This window comes from Ursus americanus, chromosome 12 (assembly GCF_024610735.1).
Source record: "Ursus americanus isolate L20-20 chromosome 12, mUrsAme1.1.p, whole genome shotgun sequence".
Classification (NCBI taxonomy): domain Eukaryota; kingdom Metazoa; phylum Chordata; class Mammalia; order Carnivora; family Ursidae; genus Ursus; species Ursus americanus.
In genome coordinates this window covers 15,660,723-15,674,354 of record NC_142138.1, presented here as the reverse complement: position 1 = coordinate 15,674,354, position 13,632 = coordinate 15,660,723, and the positions used below count along the sequence as shown (strand labels likewise).

General features: G+C 43.8%; 1 long non-coding RNA gene across 3 annotated transcripts in view; it reads right to left on the bottom strand.

The window, feature by feature from the left end:
- Positions 1–13,632, bottom strand: part of LOC123795375 (uncharacterized) — a 318,410-nt gene that overhangs the window by 176,372 nt on the left and 128,406 nt on the right. For all 3 annotated transcript variants that reach the window (XR_006780475.2, XR_015726248.1, XR_015726249.1), the window contains one exon: positions 2,980–3,128. This is a non-coding gene — a long non-coding RNA (uncharacterized LOC123795375). The remainder of the gene's footprint in view (positions 1–2,979; positions 3,129–13,632) is intronic.

Sequence of the window (13,632 nt, the reverse complement as noted above, 5' to 3'; positions counted from 1 at the left end):
AGTGGGGTCATGCTGAGGTCAATTGTCCCATTGGGCTTTACTTATAAAACAATATCAAAGAAAAAATATTAAGAGTTTCAAGACAGCAGGCACAGAACATTAAACCCCTTGTGCAGGCCCTTCAAAGTATGGGGCTTTGTATGGCTGTACTGGTTACATGGCCAGTCCAAGAAGCTGGCCCTGCCTATAGGCCCCCACTCTAATAGGAGACCGTGAGACTTTAGATCTCCAGATGTTGATATCAACTCAAACCCTGTGTCTGATAGTGCTCCAAATGTCCGGATATTCCCCCCTGTCCTCAGAGGACAGTCCTCCAAGTCAGTGGTCACAGGTCTATTTAGGAAGGCACTAGAAAAAGCATCACAGTATATATGTGTCATGGTATTGCAGGATTTTTCCTCCTAGGGACCCAGCCATCTCTTCAACTAGTGGGTTCTGGATCTGGCTCAGGTGTGGGAACTGAGCAAGGGCTATGACTTTTATTAAGGTGACAGCCCTCAGACTCCTGCCCACCATTTTTGTTTTTCTTGGTATAGATATTAAACATCACCTTTGTTGACCAACAATCTATTTTTGTCCCTAGGGACATCATGTGCTATTAACCATATCCTCCTCCCTGTGGGTCAGACTCCCTTGTTTACCTCTCTGACCTTGCTGGTTACCCAGTGATTGTGGTCTCCTGGCTTCTGGTGGTTAGTACCACCACCTGACCTCCATTACTTGGGTGGATGAGTGGTAGGGAGAACCATCATCCCTCATGGCTATTAAAGAGCCCATCTCTGCGATGGCCTCTGGCCTGCAGAAGAGGCTACCACTGAACTTCTTAGTGATGCTGTGTTTCTCTCACCAATGCCTCCCTGGTGGCCTTGGAGAATGGTGTGTCTTCTTATCAGTCTTCTTATATTAATGCCAGCATGTCTGATCCCTCAGTCTTTTTACTCCTTCCTGTCATTTACCAGGGCAATTCAGGCACTCCCCTGAGAGTTGGCCATTGTTTTTTCAGTCATGAGTTTGCCCCATCCTAGGTGTCCCTCATGGAAAGTTAAATCCTACGTCTCAAGTCAATGAATTCTTGCTTAGTCAGTCAGTATGGTTTCCTTGATCAAATATCTTCAAAACAGTCTTGGGGTAGTCCCCGGCTCCTGTTGATATATAACAGCTAATTCTTGGAAGTCTTTAAGTGTGTAGTCACTTTCCTCACTTACTAAGACCAGCATGTCTCCAGCTGGGTTTAACGCTATGTATTACCTTGGGAGCCAGCAGAGTCAGTTTCCTCAGGGCACCCACATTTCACGGTCCCACGTTTTTATACTCGGACTCTGTCCTTCACATAACAGACCTGCCTTGACCAGAGCTTTGCAAATCTCAGTCAGGACTTCAGCATACTCTTCAGTTGGTTTGCCCTTCAGCCACAGGTGATGGGGGGCCTCACGGGAAGCTGCCACAGAGTTCTGATGATGCTCACACTTAGCCATTTACTGCTTGTTAAATGCCTTCACTGTCTCATCAACCTTCTGCAGAGTGTTAATACAATTTAGTAGCAACCAGCCAACTCTCTAGTCTTTTGTCCCCTCATATTTTTTAAATGTTTACATCTTTGAATTTGCTTCAGCATTCCCCTCCACCAGGACATTTTCCAAGGTCACCACTGATGAAATCTTTTTAATTATGCCATCACCTTGTTCTGGGGACCATCTGTGTCTCACCTAGGTATCGGGACTGTGCCCCTTTCACCTGCTGTGTGGTGGATGAGCCAGTCTCAAATCCCTATCTTACCGATTGTTTTTTTAAACCACTCTCAGCACCATTTACGTTATTCTGGGTCCTCTGAGAAACAGACACAAGGTGCACGTAAATGTGTAAGAAATGTATTATGAAAAAGGCTCTCAGAGAAAATGGGGGAGGGGAAGCCAGGGGAGCCTGGGGGTGTGTTAGACTCCATTGCTGCTCTGACCCTGAGTGAGAAAGCCGGCATTAAGGAAGGAAAGTTGTGTGGAAGTGTCTTAGACTACAGTGCAGTCCCAAGGGAGGTTTGGCAAAATTTTTGAGAGTTCTGAGCCAGTGGTGCTCATCAGAGAAATCCCCATCTCCTAGCAACCAGCCTGTCCCCCTATTCCTGGTATGTTCAGTCTTTGGCCAGGAATGCCCTTGGGAGCATGATTCAGGTACTACTGAAGTGAGGATCTTTATGCTCCATGCAGTCAGTGGTCTGAGTAGCTCATTCTCCGTGTCCACCATAGTTGCAGATGACTAGAGTACTCTAAATCATAGCTGGACTCAAGGAGATTTAGAATCAAGCCTTGTCCACCATTTCAAAGAGTGAATGGTGAAAACACCACTAGATTCTTGTGTATTATTCATGCAAAGGTGAGTACTGCGTTCATGATATTTTAGCCAACCTACGTATTTTTTAAAACATTAATTTTGTCAATTAAAACCAATCTCCAATATCTACTTGGTAATTAACAAATCTGTGTTGGAGATAAAAATAACTGAAATGTTGTCTTGGAGTGTGGCCTCTTGACTAAATGTCATTGACTGAATGCTGGTTAAATTGCCCTGGACTGTGTTTTCCTATGTAGGGCAACTGGACATCCCAGGGTATAGAACAAAATAAACTAACACAGACTTACAGAACTCACTGAATATACACTGAATCCTATTAAAGCAATTGGAGATGACATAATATGATGACATTCATATATGGCAAAATTAATAAAGGTGGAGCAAAAATTACTGACATCTTAGAAACATTGAGCTAATATACACACAGCCCTTAGAACCCTACCATGAAAGGTAGACATCATTATTATAATATCTCACCATATTACAATTTGATAGAGTCTTGTAGTATTATGGAAAGAAGCCTTACATGGTCTGGGACAAGCAGGATTTCCTCATTTCTCTTTGCCAGAACATGAATAGTAGCAAGCAAAGGATGAAGCTTATGATGTCTGTGTTAGGAAAAAAGAGTCATACCTGTATGCATATCCAGGGTGTGTTTGAGCAGGTGAATCCTGGGAGGGATCTTTATGTTCTTTATGATTGACTCTGTGCACAGGTGTGTCATAGATGGAGAGCTGGGGAAACACTGATCCATTCAGGTGGAACTTGTGATTGATCAGTATCTGTAGGTCAACATAACAATGAATATTTACACAGGGCTTTGAAATTTATAAAACCTTTCCCCACAATTCATTGTCTCATTTAATCCTAATAACCCTACAAAGCTAGGAGTATTTTGTCCCCATTTTCCAGATGAAGAAATATATGACTCAGAGATTAAGTGAGTTTCCTACGGTGTACATAGTCATTCATTGTGAAGCCTAGACTGGAACCCCATTCTCCCACTTCCCAGAGCCACGTTCACCTATCAGGTGCTACCACTAGTTAATCTGAGGATAGAAATGTGATCAGGACACATTCTGTGCTTCCAAAGAGCACTTCCCTACAAGAATATTTGGCCCTGCTAGGACTTCTTAGAAGATAGAGAAAATGTATATATTATGGCCTTTTCCCTGGAAGAGTTTATACTCTTAAAGTTTTCTGGGGGCGAGGCAGGAGTTGGGGGGACAATTTTAGATTTACGGAGAAGTTACAAAGATGGTATAGAGATTCCCATATACCCTCCACCAAGCTTCCCTGATGTTAACATCTTACGTAATTGTGGTATGTTTATCAACCCTAAGAGGTTAACATGGTACATATACTATTAACTAGCCTGTAGACATGATTTGGATTTCCCATTTCTCCACCTGTGCTCTTGTTTCCACTGCAGAATCTAATCTACATTACCACAGTGCAGTCACTTATGGCTCCTTAAGCTCCTCTGATCTGTGACAGTTTCTCTATATTGCCTTGTGTTTCATGACCTTGACCTTGATACTGGTCAGGTATTTTGTAGAATGTCCTTCAGTTTTTGTTGGCTGATGTTTCTCTTAGGGTTAGACTGTAGTTATGGATTTTGGGGGAGAACACACAGAGGTGATTTGCTGTCTCATTGCTTCCCACCAGTAAATGAGCCGTATCAACATAACTTATCACTGGTAATGTTAACCTTGAAGACTTAGTTCAGGTGTTGTCTGCCAGGTTTCACTATTGTAAAGCTATTCTTTTTCCTTCCTAGACTCTATTTATTAGGAGTGAGGGAGTCACTGTCTAACCCACACTCAATGGCAGGGAGTAAGTTCCACCTCTGGAGGAAGGTGTATGAAGGAATTTAGGACATACGCTAAAATCACCACAGGAATTAATACATACTTGAGGAAAGGGATAATTTAGGGCTACACGAGTATCTTGTTCCTCCTGAAGGTTTCATCTGTTAATTTAAGCATTCACCAGCAGATCTTACCTCAGGTAATTATTATTGATTATTACAATTGTTACAATTAATACTTTGTTGCTTAAATTGTTATAGCCTTGGCCATTGGGAGCTCTTTTCAGGTTGGTTTCTGTGTCCTTTTAACATGGCCCCATCTTTTCTGTTGTTGTTTTGAACACTTGCTTCATTCATTCATTTATACATGCCACTATAACATACTACAGGTTCAGCTCATATTTCTCCAAGGAATCCTGGTCTCTTTTATTGGAGAATGGTTTTTTGAAACCTGGGTATGTAAGTTGTACTTGTTGCTATTGGAGTGTCACTGCTTCTGGGCCATCTCAGTGGACACAGCCAGGAAAAGGATATACGTCCACTAGCCTGTATAGACCCACATCTCTACCCACATGCATCTCATTGAACGGAATGGGATTCCGAGTGCTATCTCCAACTCCACCCCAGCACCACAGGGTTCATCTTAGCATTTCACTGTTGCTCATTTGTTATTTCTTCCTACAACGGTAAGAAACCTCAAAGGGATGATCGTGCAAGCTGGACAAAGATTCTACAACCTTGTGGATGTGAAACTATCTCTAAGTGGAAGAAACAGGAAGTACAACAAAAGATCAGAGAACCCATCTGTGGGGCTATAGGCAACTCTATTGTGTAGGACAGATTTGTCTAAACTGCAGAATCTTTGGGGGATGTTAAAAAGTGTTTTGGGGGAAAAATCCACATTTAATGGAAAACATTTCTGTTTCTGTACTCCTCTGTCCTATTCCTCCATTCCCTCCCATGGTCAGAGCAGCCCCAAGTAAATAGCAGGGTCTTCTTTCCATGCCCTGGAATAGAATTTCATCTGGTGTGACTCCCTCATTCTATAGGTAAGAGTACCTGAAGCTCAGAGAGGGAGAGGCCTCACTCAAAGCCCCACAGCAAGTCAGCAGCAGAGCCAGAAGGCTCAGGTCTCTCAACTCCTAGGCCAGTGCTCTTCCAAATAGCAGAACACGGTAGGAGTGGGAGAAGTCCACCTCAGATGTGGAGTACAGACCCCCTCGCCTCGTTTTGATAAGGGTCTTCGACTGCCGTGATAAAAATGGACACTCTTTATTGAGTGCTACTTCTGTGTCAGGCACTAGGTTAAGCCCCAATATCTCCTTAAACAACCCTATGAGGCAGGTATTACTATGCCCATTTGCAGATTAGCAAACTGAAAATCAAGAAGTTCATAAATGAGCCCAAGATCACAAGTAGTCCTGGCATCCAAGCCCTGCGGGGTAACCATCAAGCTGGTGTCTCCAAGCTCCTGACTTGTTCCTGGGCTGTGGGAGTCACCTCAGCCCTCCCCCAAGAGGGAGGTGTGTCTCCATCATTGCTGGGGGCTAAGCAAGCACTGGCCTGGCAAGGGCTAGTTATGACAGTATAGCCAGAAGTGCCTTGCAAAACTGCCACACAGAGGTGAGGAAAGCACAGGGAAGCTGTGCAAACAGGCTTGCCTCCTGTTCACTCCTCTCTCTCTCTCTCTCTCTCTCTCTCTCTCTCTCATACACACACACACACACACACACACACACACACACACACACACACAATCATACACACACTACCCTTCCTTCCTGATGTGACTCTTCTGCCCCCACTTTCTCAGACCCAGCCATCTTCAGCTCTGGCCAGTTCTGTATCCTTAGCAGGTCATTGGAGAAAAACAATCGTAGGCATTGCATTATTATGTACAGAGCACAGGCTTAGGAGTCAAGAAGGTCTGGGTTCTAATGCTGAGTCTGTCCTTTATGAACTGCCCCTTCAAGGGAGTTGTGTGACCTGGAAAAGTTACTCAAACTTTTTAAATGGGATAATAATACCTGATTGTAATGTTGGAGTCAATAGAAAATGTACCTTGAGTTTCTCTTATTATCTCCTCTTATCCTGCCCCCAATCCAAGCCATTGACATTTTTGCTGAGATTATTTTAAGAGCCTGCTGACTGTCCTTCTTGTACCCCCTCTTGTTCCCTTTCAAAATTGCCAAGTTATACCTAGGAAAAATCTTTTAAAAACATGAATCTGATCATCTCAGGGTTCCTGCCACTTCCCCAATATTATCATCAACAAACAAACCCCAAGAGTTCCTCACCGCACTTAGGACAAAACCCCACATCCTTATCATGGAAGGGCCTCTGTGATCTGGCCTATCCATCTCTCCACCCCTTCACAGCCTCTTTCACAGCCCCACTCTCTCTTTTGTCATTTGCTCCTAAGCGGAGGATCTTTCCTGCCCCAAGGCCTTCCTGTCTGCCCTTCTAGCTGCAGGGGACAATCTGCCCCCTCTTCTTGCCTGGCAGGTGCCTACTCACTCTTGAAATCTCAGCTTACCTTCCTAAGAGAGGCCTTCCCTGCATGCTCTGTTTAGATCCAACCCCCTTTTCATTGTTTCATGCCACTAGTTCTCTTCCTTTGTAGCTCCTAGCATGATTCACAATCATGCATTTGATCGTACAATTCCTTATTTAATGTCTCTCTCCTCCACAGGTGGAGAGCAAAGAGTGCCTTTCTTCTGTTCCTTTATGATTATCCCTGCTGTCAATTGCAGAACCTGGGACATAACAGGTGCTCAAGAAATCCACGGTGTAGGAAGGTATGATGAAGTTTGCAGTTAAAGCACAGGACATATAGCAGGCTTCTGACAGATCTCTGTAGCTGCATTCCCTTTCTTCCCCTCCTGGTGGATGCTGCCAGAGCGTGGGTCTCAGAGGGGTGTGGTCCCTCCCATACCCCAATTCCCCAGCACTGGGGAGAGGCCCCAATCAGACCCCATGGGGCTGGCTGGGCACAAAGTCCCTAAGGCTGTGAAGCCAGGCTGGGCAGGGCCAGTGGTAGGCCTTGCCACCCCAGAGAGCAGGGAGTAGGGCAGGGCTGCTGGAAGCAGGCCTCCTGGGTCTTCATCAGGCTCAAACCCTCCCTGTCCTCTCTTCCCCCACGGCAGAGAGCAGTTTTGCCCTGGCCAATGCCAATTGGGCTGCTCCTTGTTTTGTTGTACACGCTGCTAGGCAACTGGCCTGTTTTTGCTTATTTACCTCCCCTGGGCCATTTCACAACACTTTGTAATAGGCCCTGCTCTCTCTGGTGCACATCTGGTTTGGATTTAGCCTGTCAGAGCCCCTTCAGCAAAGAGAGCCAGGACTTTCCCCAGCAGTCGCCAGGACGGACCCCCAGGCTCTGGCTGCGCAGGCCTCCTTGGTGTTGGACCATGCCAGCCGGGACGCTTTTCACTCGCCCAGCCCTGATTCTTCTCTCCCCCTGAACCTCTTACTTCTTTTTGTCAACAGTGTGCACATTTCAAAGCCTAAAGGTAGGGAAACTTTGAGAAGGAAAAAGACTGATGAGGGGTCAAGAAATAGTAGAACAACAGGATGGAAGTTTAGAGAGAATGAAGTCGGAGCCCTCAGCCCAGCACTACTCTCCCCTCACCCACAGGGAGGGGTTGACTTTCCCAAAGGGACACAGGGAGACAGGGACAGACCCAAGACCAGGTTCCTTGGCATCTCTCTCCTTTACCCGGGAGCCTTCCCATCAGGAAACCACCTTGGGGATACAGTGGGTTAAACCGGATGTTCTTGGTTTTGAAAGATTTAGTAGATTTATCCTCCTCCCCATCAAACACCAAAGTTCTGGTGGGATTTCTATGAAGGACCAATAGAGAATCAGAGGTTTGATAGATGTCATTTTATAGAGAGAGAACAAAAGTTTCCAATTTCCTCACCCTACAGAGAACATAATGGTCAAATCAGGGCAGGGTCAGGGATAGGTGAATGAAGTAGGGCTGGGAAGAAATACAGGGCACCTTTCCTGCTTCCCCATTCCCTATTGTTTTGGCAAATTCATCACACTCAATGTAAAACCCAAGGTTCTGACAATGGTTATAAGGCTCTACAAGACCAAACTCTCTGACCTCTGTGACCTCATCCTTCCCTCCCCTCTTTGTACATTCAGCCCCAGTAATTCACGTCAAGAAAGAAGAAGAGGGCCTCCTTGGAGCAGAAGCAACCAGCACCTGGGCACAGTTCAATGAGCAGAGCAAGGATGGGTTTCCCCATTCACTTCCTCTATTAGCTGGTCCCACTGGGCAGAGAACAAAATGCTCAAACTGCCCAAAACATGCTAACGGCTTATTTTGCTCCATAGCACTCATCTGTCCCTGACACATGGTTATATTACTTATTTATAGTCTGTATTTTCTTGTTAGAATGTAAATTCCTTGAGGGCAGGGTGTTTGTTCCATTTATTGTTAGGTCTTTGAACCTAGAACAGTTTTGCATGAAGATTGGACTCAATAAGGATTTTTTGAAAGAATGAATGAGTGAATGAAGTCTGTTTTTCCTCCCAGCATGTTCAGTTGGGGGTGTTTACTTATTCTGACCTCTCACCTATAAAATAAAATGCTGACCTATCATTTTAGACTATCACAAACGCCCTTTGTCTCCATTCCAGCTCACCATGATCCTATCATCTCTGAACTGTTGGAGCACATTGTGTTCCTCTGCCTGGAATGACCCTCCCAGTCCAACTCTGCACCTCCTGATGGGAATTCACCTGGTAACTTTTGATGCTAGGATGGACCTCTTGATATCTCTGGATACCTCCCTGTGGTTTGCCATAATGGTGATGATTACTTGTCAGGTTGCTCCACATTGATTAATCCATGAGGGATAAGGGACCAGATGACCAACTGAGTAGCAGCTGAGTGGCAGTCAATGATCTCTGTCCTCCAAGGTTTTCTATTGATTCTTTTTTTAGGTTTACTTTGTCACTTGCTAACCTTAGATTATGGACCTCTTGTCTAGAACTCTTGATTTATTTTTTCTCCTCAAATCTTTGTCTTCCCCAGTTACCCACAGTGAATGGCAACACCAATTGTTTCTTAAGTTTCTTGAGGCAAGAACTTGGGACTTAGCCATTGATTGAGATTGGGTCCACCATCCACCATCCCTAAGCCATAGGGAAATCCTGTCAAGTCTACCTCCATAACGCATCTGAGATCCATCTTCCTCTTGCCCCCTCCATTGCTCCACCCTATTCCAGACACCAGTATTCTTGCCTGCATGACTGGCTCTTTATTTCCACTCTCTATTGTCCAACAAGTGATCAGAATCAGGTTTGTTTGGAGGGAGGGAGGGAAGGAGGAAGGGAGAGAGTGCTGGTGGGGGGGGCAGAGGGGGAGAGAGAGAGAGAGAGAGAATGAATCTTAAGCAGGCTCCACAGTGGGGCTCAATCCTGAGATCATGACCTGAGCCAAAATTAAGAGTTGGATGCTTAACTGACTAAGTCAGCCAGGTGCCCCCAGAATCAGGTTTTAAAACAGAAATTAGATCACATTACTCCTTCATTTAAAACTGCCCAAATGGCTTCCTGTTACACTTAGAATAAAAAAACAGTTTTTTACCCTGGCCCCCAAGGCCACAGTCTAGACCCTGCTGACCTCTCCAACTTTAGTTCACACCACCCTGTAATTCCCCACTTTTCTCAGTATGCTTTAGTCACATTACTCCTCTTTCTGTTCTTCGAACAGGTCAATTCATTCCAACTTCAGGGCTTTTGCACAAGTTACCTCTCCTCCTTGGAATACTCCTGCCTCAGATCTTCACAGGGCCAATTCCTCTGGCTGTTCAGATCCTGACTTAAACGACACCTCTTCAGAGAAGGCTTCCCTGACCACTCAATTTAGAATAACATGACTCCTCCCTACCACACACACAGAGTTATACTCTCCCATGCGTTGGTTTAGGTTCTTCCTAGCATAGACAACCAGATTTTCTATTTGTTTATTGTCTGTCTTCCCCCTATTAGAATGAAACTCCATAAGGGCAGAGACCACTGTGACCCCAGCGCCTAAAATAGGGCCTGACACATAACGGACATTCAAAATGTTTCTTGAATAAGTGAATGAATTAGTCCACTGTAGCCTAACCATGGGCTGAGAGTCAGGAGTCTTGTGTTCAACTCTACCCTGGTTACTCTCAAGCTATGTGACTTTGAACGTGTCATGTGTCTGCTCTCGGCCTCTGTCTCCACATCTGTAAACTGAGGTCTGATTTCATGATCCATAAAGTCCTTTTCAGCTTCCAGATACTCTGATCCTATCAATCTTTCCATATTGTTGACCATAAAAAGCTATCAAATTTGGTGATGACAGCAATGACCCAACTAAAATTGATGAATTATTTTTTAAATTTCATACGACATCCTAGGCCACCTTAGTTATTTATGATTTATGCTTAAGTTACATATCCCAAAACGGCTTGTGTGGCTCAGGTTTCAGACCCACTTTTCCACCCATATCCTAATTCGCTTTATTTATACAAGGAGAAGGGTAAATGCTCCCATTAGATTTGCTAGACTAGAATGGACCCTTGTGATCGCAAATGACAGAAACCTAACTCAATTCAAGGATAAAAGTGAGAGATAGGTTTTGGCAGTTCATGAGATCCAAGGAGATCTGAATAAGCAAGGTGCTGAGAGAACAGTGAGAGAGCAGGCCTTCAGGTGCTGCTGGAACCAGATGCTCAAATCCACTAGTGTTCCCTCCAGCCTTTTCTCTGCTTCTAACACTGTGCTGGCTATACCCTCCTCTCTCAGTGCAGTTTAGCTCTTTCCACATAGTCCCAGCACAGCACTGATCACACTGACTTATTTGCCTGCTTGTTTCCAGTCTTTTCCAGTACAATAAAGTTCATTGAGGAAAAGGATCTTGTCCATTTGTTAATTTCTATATCCCTAACCCCAAAACAGTACCTGGAGCATAGAAGGTGCTCAGTAAATACCAATTAGATAAGTGAATGGTAGAAAACATAGTGACCAACTGCTCCAGAGTTTAATACCAAAGCATTGCAGTTATTGAAAGGCTAGCAAAGTTTCCTAGGATCCTCACACCACCCCTCCTCACCCACAAAATCTCACAGAAGGGATTCTTTGGTCCAGCTTGGCCATGTGCTTACCTACCACCTTGGCAAATAACAGTAGCCACTAAACATGCTGATGTCTCAGCATCCATGAGAATTTGAGGAGATTTTCAAAAAGGACCGTAGAAGGAAATCCCATTGGTGCCAACACACTTACAGAGCTATTGTGGAGATCAAACGAGACATTGCAAGAAAGGGTGCTTGCAATGCTATTATGAAGTTGCCATTTTTATAGGTCAGATATTGGCAATTTTATATGTCTCATTATAAAAGTATTAAAAGCATTACGTGGATATAACATGATTATTTGATTATATGTCAGCAGAATAAGAAAGAATACTATGTTTTTAAGATGAAAAGTTAATTCCTTTTAAAAATGATGGTAGCTAAAATTATTTACTGTGTGGTAGCTTTGCAATGAACAATGCTAATTGCTTACATGGATTATCTCATTATTTCTTCCAACATTTCCATCAGGTAGACACTGTAATTATCCCCATTCTACAGACAAGAAAACTGAGGTTCAGTGAGGTTAAGTTATATGCTCCAGATGACACAGTTCAAAATGTGGAGAACCAGGACTTGAACCTAGGTTTCTAGGATCTAAAGCCATTCATTATACTACATTAGGGAAGAGGCTGGGAGTCCAGCTCCTCCATGAAAGCTAATCCACTGCTACTAAGAAGAATGACTCCGTTACCTATGATGCTACAGTCCTGAGTGCACTCTGCTTCCAAGCCATCTGCATTGCATTACAACTAGTGGTGGGTGTATCTGGCACCCATGGACAGACTAATCTCCTTAAAGGCCCATCTTATTCATCTTTTCACTTAAAATAAGCCTAGGTCTCTCCAAAAGTTTATTGAATTGAGCAAGGTGGGCAGACAAAAGATGATTTGTTATCTCCAAAGGGTATGGTCTTTGGTTTACATGTTTTCAGTGGTGTAGGGGATGGAACATTGGGAATATGGATAATTATCAAAACATAGCTACCACATGTCGAGAGCTTATTATGTTTCAGGAAGTTTATGTCCATTATCTTTAGTTTTTATAATACCTTGCAAGGTAAGTGGTAGTATCCCTGGGTCTTACGTTTTCAGAGCAGCAGAATGTATTCTTTCTAGAGACTACAAACATCTCCTCTGTGATATCAAAGCTGGACCAAGAAAATGTGTTTACTCCAACTAAGGTCACACAAAGCTTTGAACCTAAAAACTGTCCTCAGCCAGAATCTTACAGAATTCCATTCTGGGCGGGCCCCCAATTTCCCCTAAACGCAGACCCCACCCACACTCCAGAGCCCTACAACTCTGTCAAACCAATGTTTAACTTGATTTTGTACGTGAACTTGATTCTGCGCCATGGAATTTCAAAGCTGTGCCTGCAAGTCTGGAATTTAAATATTAGCCTTTCTGACCTGGATAGCTTTGATCTCCCGAGTTTACATGCACAAATATTGATAACGCGGCTCAGATCACAAGCAAGAGCACCAAGTCTGCAGCCCAGGACTGCCAAGTGAGTGCATGGATACAAAGATCTCTACTGAGATCAAAACGGATTTAGGTTATACACGTGCTATTCTGACAGTGGGGGAAGCCCCACATATGGGCCAAAGAGAGAGCTCACTCTCATGTAGCCGATCATGCTGGCTTCATCCTATAGGACAGAAATCGAGAGTGAACTGCAGCTGAACTCTGGCGAGACCAGGCTCTTACAATATGGCCCTACCTTCCTTAATTTCTTTGAGTCGGCTTTCTCACTGGGGGATGGCTGCCATAGTTAGCATTTGCCAAGCATCTGTCTTGTACCAGGTACCTTAAGTGTTTATATAATATTAACCATAATACATAAAATGTATACATGTTAGCACTATTCTATGAGTTTTACGTTTGTGTTATTTCATCCACACGAAAGTCATATAAAGGGGGGACTACTATTATCTTCATTTCTCAGATGAAGAAACTGAGGCCCAGAGAGTTTTGTCAGTGAGAGTCACACTGCTAGTAGAGGGCAAAGTTAGGTTTCAACCTAGGCAGTATCTCTTTCCATTCTCTCAACAACCTGGTAAGTGGTCATTTGTGGTCATTTTACAAAGAAGGGAAAGAAGGGAAAGAAGTTTAAGTAATTTGCCAAAAGTCACACAGCCTGTTAGTGGCAGAACCAAAATTCAAACCCAGGTTAAATCCAACGGCCATGATTTTTCAAATACACTAGAAAGAAAGAAAAAAAAAAACCAACAACACTCAAAAGGCCTGTTTTGGTGTGGCCTGATTTTGTACAGTCAGCAACCTAAGGATGAGTTGTTACATTTTAAAGGGCTGTTTAAACATTTTATTTTATTATTTTATTATTTACTT